This window comes from Sorex araneus, chromosome 8 (genome assembly GCF_027595985.1).
Source record: "Sorex araneus isolate mSorAra2 chromosome 8, mSorAra2.pri, whole genome shotgun sequence".
NCBI lineage: Eukaryota > Metazoa > Chordata > Mammalia > Eulipotyphla > Soricidae > Sorex > Sorex araneus.
The window spans coordinates 54,496,264-54,510,712 of NC_073309.1; positions in this window are offsets into that span (position 1 = coordinate 54,496,264).

Consider the following 14,449-nt stretch of genomic DNA (forward strand, 5'->3'; position numbering starts at 1 on the left):
GCAATAGTTTATTTTAAACTAAGCCAGATTTTGCCAAGATCAGTATTTCCTCAAAATGAAGATAGATTTGTATAGTGCACTCTTATACCTCTAACATAAGTTCTTAATAATTTCGAGCAATTATGCATTTATCTAGAGGAAATAAATCAACTGTGAATACATGCATGTTTACCATTTTGGTTGTTTTACAGTGCATTTTAGTTCTGATATTTATAAAATTAACATTTCACAGAGGAACTTTAATTAGTTTGGAGTCCTAGTTTTGAGTCATTCACACCTAGAGACAAAGGAAAATGTGCAATATTTTTTATGTAGATTAGCTAACACTGTACTTAATTTCAAAATTAACTATTCAGTTAATTTGTAAAAGATAGTTGTATAACTTTTTCATATCTTAATATGTTTTTTAGATCAATCTTCTAGTGAAATAATATTTCCAAAATAAAATTCTATAGAAAAGCTCAGCTGGCTATTATATGCACATTTTGGGGCAAGATAAGAATGAGAGCCAAAAGTAGTAGCTGACAACTTTATTTATTTGGCCATAGTATGCAAGCTTCTTATTATTTAAATCTGTAGGCTTTTAACAAAAGTAATGATGTATGTGATTATGATATCAGTGTTATAATTAGATATTTGGGCTCTTCAAAATTTTATGGATAATTCAGAGAATTCACAATTTTATTGATTAAAAAAATGTTTACCTACTGGGAAGATATTTATGAAATAGGGCTTTCATGATTTGGCATGTGAATGATTAAATTTACACAGTTAATTGGATGCATAATTGGGTTATGAAATCTCTAAAGTGACACTACCAGAAATTTAGTAGCTTTGTTTTCAAGACAATCATTGGTCTGGGATGATTAATAAAAGCTGTCTTAAGAGATTCTCTTAAAATATTTCTAGTGTATTAATCATACTGTTTGTGGAATTGAGGTAAACCACACCATTAAGAGGATAAAATGTAATTTGAAGAGGCAGTTAAAAGATTTGTTTCAGACCCCATCATAAAAATAAAGATTGGTGTGGAAAAAAAAAAAACTGGCATTGGGCATTTGGCATCCTGTTTTTCCCCTCATGGACATCATGACAATTCTTCTCTGGTGCTCTTTTTTTAATTTTTTTATTTTATTTTATTAGTTAATCACCGTGAGACAAAATTAAAGACTTATAGGTTTTCATGCTTACTTTTCAGTCATACAATGATCAAGAGCCCATCCCTCCACCAGTGCCCATTTTCCACCACCAATGGTCCCAGCATTCCTCCCACCACCCCCACCCTGTCCCCTTCACCCCACCCTGCCTCTGTGGCAGGGCATTCCCATTTGCTCACTCTCTCTTTTTGTGTGTTGTGGTTTGCTACAGAGGTATTAAGTAGGCATCCTGTCCGGTCTATAGTCCATTTCCAGCCTGTATCTCCCATCCCTAGTGGGCCCACCTAGCATCTGGTGCTCTATTTATTTGTTAATTTTTGGTTTATTTATGCAGTGCTGTAGGGCAGGTACTCTACTCTAGAACTACACCCCAGGCTCAGAAATTTTTTCTATGTCCCTTCCACTGATCCAAACTGAGTAAGTACAGTGGTCCGAAGATTAGCAAGAACGTCTGGGCAGAGAACTTATTGATAAGGCAGATTCACTAAGACCCTCTCGTGTTCAGATCTCAGGATTTTCAATTCCCCCCATGAGAACCACATCTGTGTGCAGGAAGGAAAAGACACCCTCACCCAAACACAAACTCCAATCATTTCACTAATCCTTTTGTAGATATTAACTTAGGACTGATTTCTGAAATTAGTTTCAAAAGGGAAGTTTTCATAGATGTTTTCAGACTCCAAAGACAGTCCTGCCAAAACTCAAAGCTGTGAACAGAAAATTGCAGGGCTCGAGTGATAGTACAGCAGGGAGCCTGACAAGTGGCAACCAGCATTCAATTCCAGAACATATATAGTCCCCCAAGCCCTCCAGGAGTGGTCCCTGGGAGCGAAGCCAGGTGTAAGATATAAGTATAGTCAGGTATGGCTCCCCACTCCTCTCACCCAAAAGTTGCAGTTCTGAGGGGAGGAGAGGTTGTGAGTTTGCATTGAATTCACCTCACAACATCAGGATGGAACTGGAAGATGATCCTCTACTTCAATCTTGAGAGACAATACCTATCAGGACATGGGCACTGATCAGGAGTGAACTATAAGTGAAAAAAGAGACTTGATCTGGGTTTGAAATTGATTCTGTGTTAAAGGCACACAGAGGACCCGAAAGAGAGTATAGTGGGTAGGGTGTTTCTCTCACACAGGCTGTCCAGGTTCAATCCCCAGCACCCCATGTGGTTCTCCAAGCACGGCTAGCAGGAATTCCTGCATGCAGAGCCAATAGTAAACCCTGATCATCACTGGGTTGGACCAAAAATATAAAGTAAACTAAAATAAAGGCACACAAAGAAAAAGAATTTGGAGGCATGCAGTGAACTTGTAAAGAGAGATGGGCTAGTTGATCATAGCACAATCCTCATTCTCCAAATGTGGTATCATGTTTTCCACTTGATAGTGATGGGTGGTGTTTAATCCACAGTAAGAAATCCAGTCTTATGGTTAAAGAAACTTTGGTACATCTACACAATGGAATACTATGCAGCTGTTAGGAGAGATGAAGTTATGAAATTTGCTTATAAATGGATAGACATAGAGAATATCATGCTAAGTATAATGAGTCAGAAAGAGAGGAACAGACATAGAGGGACCAATGAGTGCATCATTGGTGGAGTGTAGGGCAGCATCACATGAGGCTGACACCCAAGGATGGAAGATACAAGGGCCAGGGGGATTGCTCCATAGCTGGAAGACTGCTTTATGAGCAGAGGGGAGAAGGCAGATGGAATAGAGAAGGGATCACTAAGAAAATGATGGCTGGAGGAGCCAGTTGGGATGGGAGATGCATGCCAAAAGTAGATAATGGACCAAACATGATGACCTCTCAGTGTCTGTGTTGCAAGCTATAATGCCCAAAAGTAGAGAGAGAGTATGGGGAATATTGTCTGCCATGGAGGCAGGGGGAGGGTGGAAAGGGGGGATATACCCGGGATATTGGTGGTGGGGAATGTGCACTGGTGGAGGGATGTGTGTTTGATCATTGTGAGATTGTAACCCAATCATGAAAGCTTGTAACTATCTCATGGTGATTCAATAAAATTTAAAAATTTTTAAAAATAAATAAATCTAGTCTTAGACGTAATTAGGGTCTGTAATCCAACACCATTGACTACAGCCTTCTTTACAGGTGGGGTTACAGATGGGATTTTCAGGATTTCAAGGAGTATGTTGGACCTCTAATATTCCTACACTTTTAATAAAGTTTTAGTTGAATTAAATCAAGGCATCATGCAACCTGGTGAAGCTATAGTGTATCCCAATGACTATTGTGGAATGGAAAGTTTTTCTAACACCTGATTATGTTGTGCTTAATAGATATCATTGTGTCTTCTGAAAACATTGTACTTTTCTGGTTATTGCAAAAATGATTCTTTTTTTTTTTGAGGGGTGAAGATTAGGGCCATATTTGATTATGCTCAGGACTTACTCCTGGCTTTCTGCTCGAGTATCTAACTGGGTTCGGCCACATGCAAATACCTCCGTACCCACCGTGCTATCACGCTGGCCCATTGGAATGTGTTTTGTTGTTTATCTCTGGCTGCTGAGGCCGGAAGATTCTTAGCCAATTCTGGAAAGTGAGTGGCCAATTCTGGGAAAAGTGTCAGCTGTAAATAAAATATGTGAACCATGTCTGAGAAGAAACTGAGATGTATATAAAACTTTTTGTTTTGTTTTATTTTGTGGCCACAGTTGGTGGTGCCTAGGACTACTTCTGGCTCTGTGCTCAGGAATCACTCCTGGAGGTGCTCAGAGGACCATATGGGGTACAGGGGACAAAACCCGGGTCTGCTGCTTGAAAGGCAATTGCTTTACCCACTATATTATCTCTTGGACCCATCTCTGGGATATTTTAGACCAATCTCTGAAAGAAAGTGCAGATACAGATTTAGCAAAGAAGCTGCAGCACTGAGTGAGGAGCCCCTGAACACCCCTGGAATAGTCCACTGTGTAGGGGGCTGCTGTTTCAGGCATTTCCGAGCTGCAGTCAGGGTTAAGCATCTCCTCCTGAGGCTAACACCAGGTCACTACACTCAGCACTTAAAACTCCTTTTCAAACATCAGTAGAAACAGGAGATTTTACATGTGCTTGCAAGGAAAGTTTAAGGTCAGTCACTTTTTGAGGGACAAGGAAAGACGGAGAAAGGTGTGTCCTTATCCTGGTTGTTTGTCCGGAAAACAGTGGAGCAAAAGCACAAGTTCCACCCTCCGCTCCTGCTGGTGATAAATCAAAGCATGAAGACAAACATGGGCCAGAAAAATTAACTCAATGGACTGAAGCTCACAGTCTTCCAGAGGGAGGCATGGATTTGGTCCCCAGCACTGCATAGTTCCTTGAGCTCCACTAGGAGTGACCACCCAAGGACCAAACCAGGAGTTGCCCTGTGAACTGCTGGATGTGAGAAAAATAGCAACAACAAAACAACAGCAAATTATTGGCATGAATATCAGAAATGACAATGGCCATCCTGGACCTTAAAGATTATTTTCCCAGGCCAGAGGGATTGCATAGTTGGTAGGGTGCTGGCCTTGCATCTGATCAACATGGGTTCAGTTCGATCCCTGGCATCCCATATGGTTCCCCAAGCTCCTCCAGAAATGACCCGAGTGCAGAGCTAGAAGAAAGTCTTGAGCACTGCTGGGTGTGACCCCCAAATAAAAATAACAACAGCAGAAGATTATTTTCTCCAATCGAGGTATATAAATGTAGAGACTGCCAGGGACTCCATGAAAAGCAGCTGAGTCGGACCCAGAGGGGGAACGCTTGGAATGAAGATTCTCCCGTATCCTTCCAGTCCTGCTGTGGCTTCAAAGAGAGACTGCTGGAAAGGAGTCACATGAGAAGCTATTCCTGCTGCTCTTCCTCTATGGATCCCCTCAGGGCACATGTTAGCCTCATTTCCTGTCACAGGCTGGGTCGTGGGTGCCAGGACAATGTCCTTTCTTATGGCTGGAGAGACACTGAAAGTCCTGTGAACTTCACGAGGAAGCTTCCTTGCCTTATTTCTTTGCCTTATTTCACACCCCTGACTCCAGGCTTTCCCCATGGTTCTTGCCGTGAACCAGGAGTTACTGTGCAGGTGTTTGTACTCATTCTTCCCGCCAGATACCCTTGTGCATCTCCTCTGAAGCCCTGCATGATTACAGTGAATCATACCCAGGTGTTTCTTTTTCAAAATACCCATGCAGACACACATACACAAATGCACATTCATTCATGATCTGAAGTTATGAAAGTTCACCCCAGCCTGCAGGGAGAGCACAAAGGACTGGAGTGCTACCGGGTATGCACAGAGTTGAAGGGCAATTCCTGGTACTGCCTAGTCCTGCCTGGCCTCTAGAGCACCTATTGGGGGTCGCTCTCAACACTGTTGGGGATGCCCAAAATGAATAACAGCCAATCTTGCACTTTACCTTTAGTCCCAGAGATACAAACTTCTGCCAATCCCACCCCAAACAATCTGGTCACGCTCTGATAAAGGAAAGCTTTGTTGCTGTGGGTTTGACCAAATCTCTGAGCAGGGGTGACTTAATGCAGGCCCCAACCCCACCCTGCAGGTTTTGGGCTCCAGAAGGTTCCTGTTCAGGTCCTAGGAGCAGCCCTCAAACTACTTCATAACAAAGACCCTGAAACCTCAGTGTCCTAAGGAATTTCAAAGGATCTTCATAGTTATGCCTGAAATGGACCCCAGGACAAAACCGTTTTCTCAGTTTCGCATCTGGCTCAGTGCCCAAAATCAGGATGTTGCTGAGGCCCACCTTTGGGGAATTCTCAGGCCACTCAGGGAGTTAGTGAGAGGGGGGTCCAGTGTCCATCAGGGAAACACTCATTGATGCTGGGAGGACCATAGGGTGCCAGGGATCCAAGCTCAGTTGGCTCCATGTAAGTCACGCCTGTACTATCTTTCCCCAAATAACAAATCTTTATTTCTCTCTGTTGGTTTGGTTTTTCTGTTGTTATTTTGGGACCAGACCTAGCAGTGCTGAGGGCTGACTGATGATTCTCTCAGGAATTACTCCCAGTGTGGCTCAGGGAACTTCAGTAACTTCAAAATATTAACTAGGAGGCATGCTACAAAGAATAAATATAACCTTTAGAAATTTGCTATTCAAGATCCTAGAATATTCGGGGGGGTTGCCTTTTTTCTTTTGAGGGGTCCAAGTCCAGTGCTACTCAGAGCTTACTTCTGGCTATGCATCAGAGACACTCCTGGTGCGGCTCAGGGGCCATCTGAAGAGGATTCCCGTGTCAGCTGCAGGCAAGGCAAGCACTTCACCCACTATTCTATTGCTCTGTCCCAAACTGGCACATTTTCACATGAGAGAAGAACCAATAGATACGAGGCCATGTATTTTATTATTCTTTCGGGGATAGAAACAGAATGAAGACCTGGTCTAAGTTGGCCTCTATATTAATGAAGCCAAGGAGGTGATTTGTTTGTTTGTTTTTTTGTTTGTCTGTTTTGGTTTTGGAGTCACAGCCAGCAGTGGTGCTCAGGGCTTACTCCTGGCTCTGTACACAGACATTAGTTCTGGTGGTGCATTGGTTACCATATGGGGTGCCAGGAATCAAATCCAGGTAAGCCTAGTGCAAGCCAGTGCCCTCACCTTTGTAGGATCTCTCTTATCCACAGGTATTTTTGAGGACACATCCTGCAGTGCTCAGGATTAATTCCTAGCTGGTGTGTGGGGGGGTCACTCCTGACGCTCTCTGTGGGGCTCATATGTGCTACTAGGAGTGAACCAGGGTTGGCCATATGCAAAGCCAGTGCCTTACCCCAAAAATCTCTCCAACCCTCTTAAAGGAGTAATCCCTGAGCACAGAGAAGATACAACTCCTGAGCACCAAGGTGAGTGGGCCCAAAACAAAGCAAAAAAAAAAGAACACAACATGATGGCAGATAGTCTCTTGTCTGCCTGCCTCGATTTCTATCCTGGAGTCCATTGGAGGGGATGGACTACAGCTTCCCTCCTCACCCTGAGCAGAGCTCCCGGTGGCTGAACACCTCCTGAGACTAGCTACAGCCATGCTCAAGGCCCCTCTCCACACGTTCGGATGTGCCTCACACATGAAGGTACCGGCAGAGGAACCCAGATGTGTGGGACCCGGGGCTGAGACCTCCAAGCCTGCTTGGATCCGGACTGGGCCTCTTCCGCCCAGATTTCCCATTTTCCAGTAGCTAGGCAGTCACACCCAGGGACTTCCCCCTGTCCTGTGCAATCCCAACAATAATCAACATCCAGAGACTTAAAAGCAAGCTCCCGGAAGCAGCTGCGAGACATCTTATAGCCTAGTCCTCCCTCTGGGAGAAACTGGCAAGCTACTGAGAGTTACCTGCCCACATGGGAGAGCTTCACAATGGTGTATTAATTATGCCAAACCCAGTAACAATGCTGGGTCTCATTCCCCTAACCCTGAAAAAGCCTCCAATGCAGCATCATTGGAAGGATGAGTAGAGAGAGGCTTCTAAAATCTCAGGGCTAAGACAAATGGTGACGTTACAGAGACCGCTCGAGAATTTGATGATCAACGGGATGATGATGATGATGATAATGATGATGATGATAATGATGATGATGATGATGATGATGATGATGATGGCAGGTGCAATATATGCCTGCTTACATATTTGATACTTTCTTGGAGCTTTAGGCAATATTCAGCTATCCACTGGGAACAAATTCTTTTATTCGAACTCAGTCATTTATATCTAATTTGTAAGATGAATCAGATGTTTAGGTTCAGAAGAGAAGCCCTAACTCCAAGACTGAGGGTGTCAGGCCCTGGGATCACTGGGAAGGCAGAGAGGAGGGTCATACCCTAAAGATTAAGACCTGCCCTCAGGCACAGTCCCAGGGAAAGTGAGACCCGGGATGTGAGGATTGGCCAGAAGCCTAAACCTCCCAGCCAATAGGAGAAATCTCCGCCCACCCGCGGGGCTATAAGAGCTTGAGTCCTCTCAGCACCCATCACTCCTGCTCTCGACCTGGCAGAGAGAAGATCGCCTGTCTGCTCGGGGCTTCAGGAGCTGGCTCTGACCGAAAACAGTGACCTGTCTTCGGATGGTGAAGACCTGGACCTGGTCGAGAGAGGACCTCGCTCTGGCTTCAGGATGGAACCTGGAGCTGAAGGCTCCACCCTCACGACCCTGCGCTCCAGCCCCCCACTGCACAGCTGCCCTTCCCAGAGAAAGCTTGTTCTGGCTGCTACTCAGAGAGGGAGAAGGGTAAGAAATTTCCTCCTGCGCGGCACAATTCCACCCAGGTGGAGGCGGGGGAATGAGCTAAGTGCCTGGAGTCTGAAGGTGACCTCATATATCAGAGCCAGGTTACAGAGCCAGTCCTCTGTGGGACTTGCAGGACTATCCAGTCACCCAAACTCTGTATCTGCAGGGCCAGAGCCCCAGAGCACAGGGTAGAAGCACACGGAAACTGAGACCTGGAGTGACAGCAGCTTCTCAGACCAATCAGATAGGAGGACAGGGTATGGGGTGCTGGTGGTGGATCCTGGCATCGAGAGGCTGTGGGACAGCAGCCAGGTCCTCTTGGTGTCAGGGGCACTCACTCTCTCTTTGTTGCCAGATTCAGGAAACAGCTCTGAGGAAGATGAAGACAGAGGTTGGAAGAGGCAGAGGAGATTGGTGGGCCGCCGGCCCCACACAGCAGGTGGATGTTACTTTAGGATCCCAGAGGGCCACCCTGGGGCAGGTTGTAGCCCACGTCTTTCCAGGGTTGTTCAATGGGGAAGCCCTTTGAGAGTCCCAGGAATCCTTGAGAACAAGACATGGCAGCAGAGAGGAGACCCTGGCTGTGTCCAGGATTGGGGGGTCCTCGGGAAATGAGGTGCCAGGTCTCTGACCAGCTTCTTCCTCTGCAGAGAGCCCCTCAGATTCGAAGTGCAATGGGGAGAATTTAGATGCCACTCTCCAGAGGGCCCTGCCTGTGGTCACCGCAGCTGCAGTGAAGAGGCCCACAAGGACTCCTCTTCCCAAAGAGCTCAGAGGAGGCCCCTGTCTCCTGGACCCCAGTGCACCCCAGTGAACAAGAAGGTCATCCGGACCCCATCTCAGCCCTCCTCACAAGCATCCATCAGGTCACAAATGCCCCTCTTCACAAGCGTCCCTCTCTCCGCCGAGGCCTGGTGACAGCCCTGCGCTGCCTGTCCCAGGCCATGTAAAAGGACGTGGTACAGGCACAGAGGCAGCAGCTCTGCACCCCACTCTCTTGCGAGCACCTGGCCCTGCTCACTCAGTTCCAGGTGCCCCTCACAGGCCTGGTGCAGACCCTCTTCTCCATGGCCAGCCAAGCTGCCTGGGCCTTCCCTGCTGAAAGCTGGATGGTGGCCTGTTTCCCCATGGCCCGAGCTGCCCAGTGTTCTTCCCATGAGTGAGAAGACCCATTCGCTGCCACCTAGAAGCAGGGCCTGAGGGTGCCTCTCAATAGGCTCCAGTTAACACTCCACCGCACCAGAGTCCTGCAGAAAACAGAAGCCCGTGACTTCTCAGAAGCTTCCAGAAGGAAATGGGATTTGCTGTACTCTGCCTGGTGATGACCGAGAGAACTCAGTGACTCATCACTATGAAGGGACTCAAAAGACTCAGGAAAGGGGACCCTCAACTGCCAGGACACTGACCAACACTGGCATTCCCTGCCACACGAGGTCGTACCCCTGGAGCTCTCAGGACGGGCATCTTCTTCAGTGAGAGCAACAGGGGATGATCAGTTTCCATTTATTTGTGCTGGGGCTCTCCTGCCACATTTGGGAGGTCCTTCCCAGGGTTGAGGGTGACGGGGACAGGCAGAGCAGGGCATGGCTGGCCCGTCTTCATCCCAGCCAGGCACCGCACTACAGTCAGAGTTCAGCATCACCTAGGTTCAGCTGGACAAAATTATGATGAAATCGCTGTGAGCTGGTTTGGCTTTTCAGTTGCTTCATAGAAAACCTTCAGGATGTAGAAAACACGTTTGACCTGTGGGGTTTGACCCCACCCAGTCCTGAAAGAGATTCATTTGTTTTTACTTTATTGATTCTAATAATAGATAAATGATTATCCAAGATTTCACATATTCCTCTTAGCATGTTTTCCTGAGTTTACACTGGGATTTTTAAAATAGGCCATCATAGCATGTATATTTTTTGTGGGAAATGAAATAAAAACCTTTAAATATTGTTGTGTGCTTGGCTTTGTCATTTCCATATTAGTCATGGTGTCATGTGTTGTGTATTTTATTTTATTTTGCCCTTTGGGGCCATTCCTGGTGATGCTCAGGAGTTCCTCCTAGCTCTGGTTTTAGGAGACCATGGAGGATGCCAGGGAACTGAGCCTTGTTTGGCTATGTGCAAGGCAAGCACTCTACCTGTTCTACTACCTCTCCAGCCTCACCATCCAGATTTTTTAACTATTTTTATATTAAAACCTTAAAATTACTCTTAAAATTAAATGTTTGTCTGACACAAATAACACCAGTGAGATTACAGAATAATAAAAATTCTGTGACCGGAACTGGAGCAATAGCACAGCGGGTAGGGCATTTGCCTTGCACATTGCTGACCCAGGTTCAATTCCCAGCATCCCACTTGGTCCCCTGAGTACCGCTGGGAGTCATTCCTGAATACAGAGCCATGAGTAATCCCTGTGCATGCCGGGTGTGACACAAAAAGAAAAAAAAATTCTGTGGCCAACAAATAGGAGACTGCAAACATGAAAAACATCAGTTTGGAATTTCAACTGAACAGCTGGAAAAGCTCCAATATCTGCTTCGTGTTTTAGTTTATGTCACTCATTTTATTTCAGGAAAGTTGGGGGCACACCCAGTGGTTTGCAGGGGTCATTGAGGCACAGTGGTTGGGGTTTGCTCCTGGCATTGCTCAGGTATTGAACCCGGGTCTGCAGCACATGAAGTATGCGCACTACCTTTCTAATCTATCTCCCAGTCACCTCTGCATTTTAAAATTAATTTCCCAGTGTCCACATTGAAAAGAACAAAAACAACCAGTGCTGGAGGATGTGGGAGAAAGGGTCTTTTAGTGCTGGTGGGAATGTTTTGAGTCTATGAAGTTCCTGAATTGTTCTTAGTATGTGAAACTGTATGTTGTTCTTTCTCATATTGTAAGGAAGAAACTGACGCCATGACAGGTGGCAGAAATCAGCAAAATCAGCTAGACCCCAGGTTCAGTTACGGGAACTAAAACAGTTTCAGTTTCTCAGCAATAAAACAATGCAAAACTAGACAACCTGAACCCACCTGGGAAAGTTCCCAGGCTCAGCAAGTGGACTCAATTAATCAATTCTCATAATGCCCCAGAAGTTGCTTTTTGTTAACCCTAAAAGAATGAGAAGTCTGTGTAATCACAACATTGGTACTGATACTGGAAATTATTGTTTAATTGTTACCTAACCACTGTTACCCTAGACACTTGCCAAAACACCTTTGTTTGGTAACTAAGTAGGATTCTCTTCTGAAACAATAAGGCATGTACTGCTTATTAATCAAACCCTATTTAAACTGCTTGCTGCCCGCAATTGGAGTCATTATCAAGAGACCACCCTGTGAATAAGATAGTTGAGCCCCATATACAGGAATAAAACTCCTTCTGCTTTTGCATCATTGAGTTAGTGTTTCTGTCTGTCTCACCAATGGGAATCCTGAATCCTGGGCTTAACATTTTGAGACTTGTCCGGGATTCCCGACTGGAAAGAAAGACAGACCACTTTCAGTATAGGAGTTTCTATTAAGAATATTTTCAGTCGCACTTTGAAAGTCTGTATGCCAAAAAACAAGAGAACCTAAAAGAAATGGACGAATTCCTTGATTCCTACAATCTCCCAAGACTGAACCAAGAAGACTTGGAATACCTGAATAGGCCCATAAATATCAAGGAAATAGAAACTGTAATCAAAAGTCTCCCCAAAAACAAAAGCCCAGGTCCAGATGGATTCACTGGCAAATTCTTCCAAACATTTGAAGAGGACCTGTTGCCAGTTCTCCTCAAGCTTTTCCAGGAAATTGAAAAGACAGGAACCCTCCTGAACAGTTTCTATGAGGCACATATCTCCCTAATACCAAAAGCAAACAAAGACACCACTAACAAAGAAAACTATAGACCAATATCCCTAATGAACACCAATGCGAAGATCCTCAACAACATGCTGGCAAATAGGATCCAACATCTCATCAAAAAGATCATACACCATGACCAAGTGGGATTCATCCCGGGGATGTAAGGATGGTTTAACATTCGGAAATCAATCAACATAATCCATCATATCAACAAAATAAAAGATAAAAACCGTGTGATCATATCAATAGATGCAGAGAAAGCATTGACAAGATCCAACATCCGTTCATGATGAAAACTCTCACCAAAATCGGTTTTAGAGGAACTTTCCTCAAGATAGACAAAGCCATCTACCACGAACCTATGGCAAGCATTATCATCAATGGGGAAAAACTAAGGGCCTTTCCTCTAAGATCAGGGAAAAGACAAGGATGCCCACTCTTACCACTTCTCTTCAATATAGTACTGGAAGTGCTAGCAATAGCCATTAGGCATGTAAAAGATATTAAGGGCATTCAGATAGGAAGGAAGAAATCAAACTCTCACTATTCACAGACGATATGATACTATATCTAGAGAAGCCTAAAACCTCTACTAAGAAACTCTTAGAAACAATTGACCTGTACAGTAAGATCTCAGGCTATAAAAATCAATACCCAAAAAACCATGACCTTCATATATGCAAACAATGAGACAGAGGAAAGGGACGTGAAAAAAGCAATCCCATTCACAATCGTGCCCCAGAAAATCAAATACATCGGAATCAGCTTATCCAAGGAAGTAAAGGACCTCTACAAAGAAAATATAAAACGCTACTCCATGAAATAAAAAGAGGACATGAGGAAATGGAAACTTATCCCCTGCTCATGGATAGGGAGAATCAACATTGTGAAAATGGCAATACTCCCCAAAGCATTATACAGATTCAAGGCAATCCTTATAAGGATACCCATGACATTCTTAAAAAGAACTGGATCAAGAAATCTTGAAATTCACATGGAACAATAAATGCCCACAGATAGCTAAAACAATTCTTGGGAAAAAGATGATGAGAGGCATCACCCTCCCCAACCTTAAACTTTACTACAAAGCAGTAACAATTAAAACAGCATGGTACTGGAACAGAAGCAGAGCTGCAGACCAATGGAACAGAGTGAAATATCCCAACACAAAACCCCAAATGTAGGATCATCTAATCTTTGATAAGGGGGCAAGAAATGTGAAGTGGAGCAAAGAAAGCCTCTTCAACAAATGGTGCTGGCATAACTGGACAACCACATGCAAAAGAATGGGCTTAGACCTCAACCTGACACCATTCACAAAAATTAGATCAAAATGGATTAAAGACCTCAACATCAGACAACAATCCATAAGGTACATCAAAGACAAGGTCGGCAAAACCCTTCACAATATTGAAGTTAAAGTTATCTTCAAAGATGACATGGAACTAAGCAATAAGTAAAAACAGAGTTAAACAAATGGGACTACATTAAACGAAGAAGCTTCTGCAGCGTAAAAGACACAGGGACCAGAATACAAAGGCAATCTACAGAATAGGAAAGGATATTCACCCAATACCCATTCGATAAATGATTGATATCAATAGTATACAAAGCACTGGTTGAATTCTACAAGAAGAAAACATCTAACCCCATCAGAAAATGGGCTGAAGAAATGAACAGAAACTTTCCCAAGAAAGAGATACGAATGGCTAAAAGGTACATGAACAAATGTTCTGCATCACTAATCATCAGAGAGATGCAGATCAAAACTACCATGAGATACCACCTCACATCACAGAGAATGGCACACATCCAAAAGAGCAAAAGCAACTGCTATTGGAGAGGATGTAGAGAGAAAGGAACCCTTCCACACTGCTGGTGGGAATGCCAACTGGTCCAACCCCTTTGGAAAAAAATATGGACGATTCTCAAAAAATTAGAAATTGAGCTTCCATTTGATCCAGCAACACCACTTCTGGGAATATATCCTGGAGAAACAAAAAAGTATAGTCGAAATGACATCTGCACTTATTAATTCATCTCAGCACTGTTTACAATAGCCAGAATCTGGAAAGAACCCGAGTGCCCGAGAACAGATGACTGGTTAAAGAAACTTTGGTACATCTATACAATGGAATACTATGCAGTCATGAACTTTGCATATAAGTGGATCAACATGGAAAGTATCATGCTAAGTAAAATGAGCCAGAAAGACAGGGACAGGCATATAAAGATTGCACT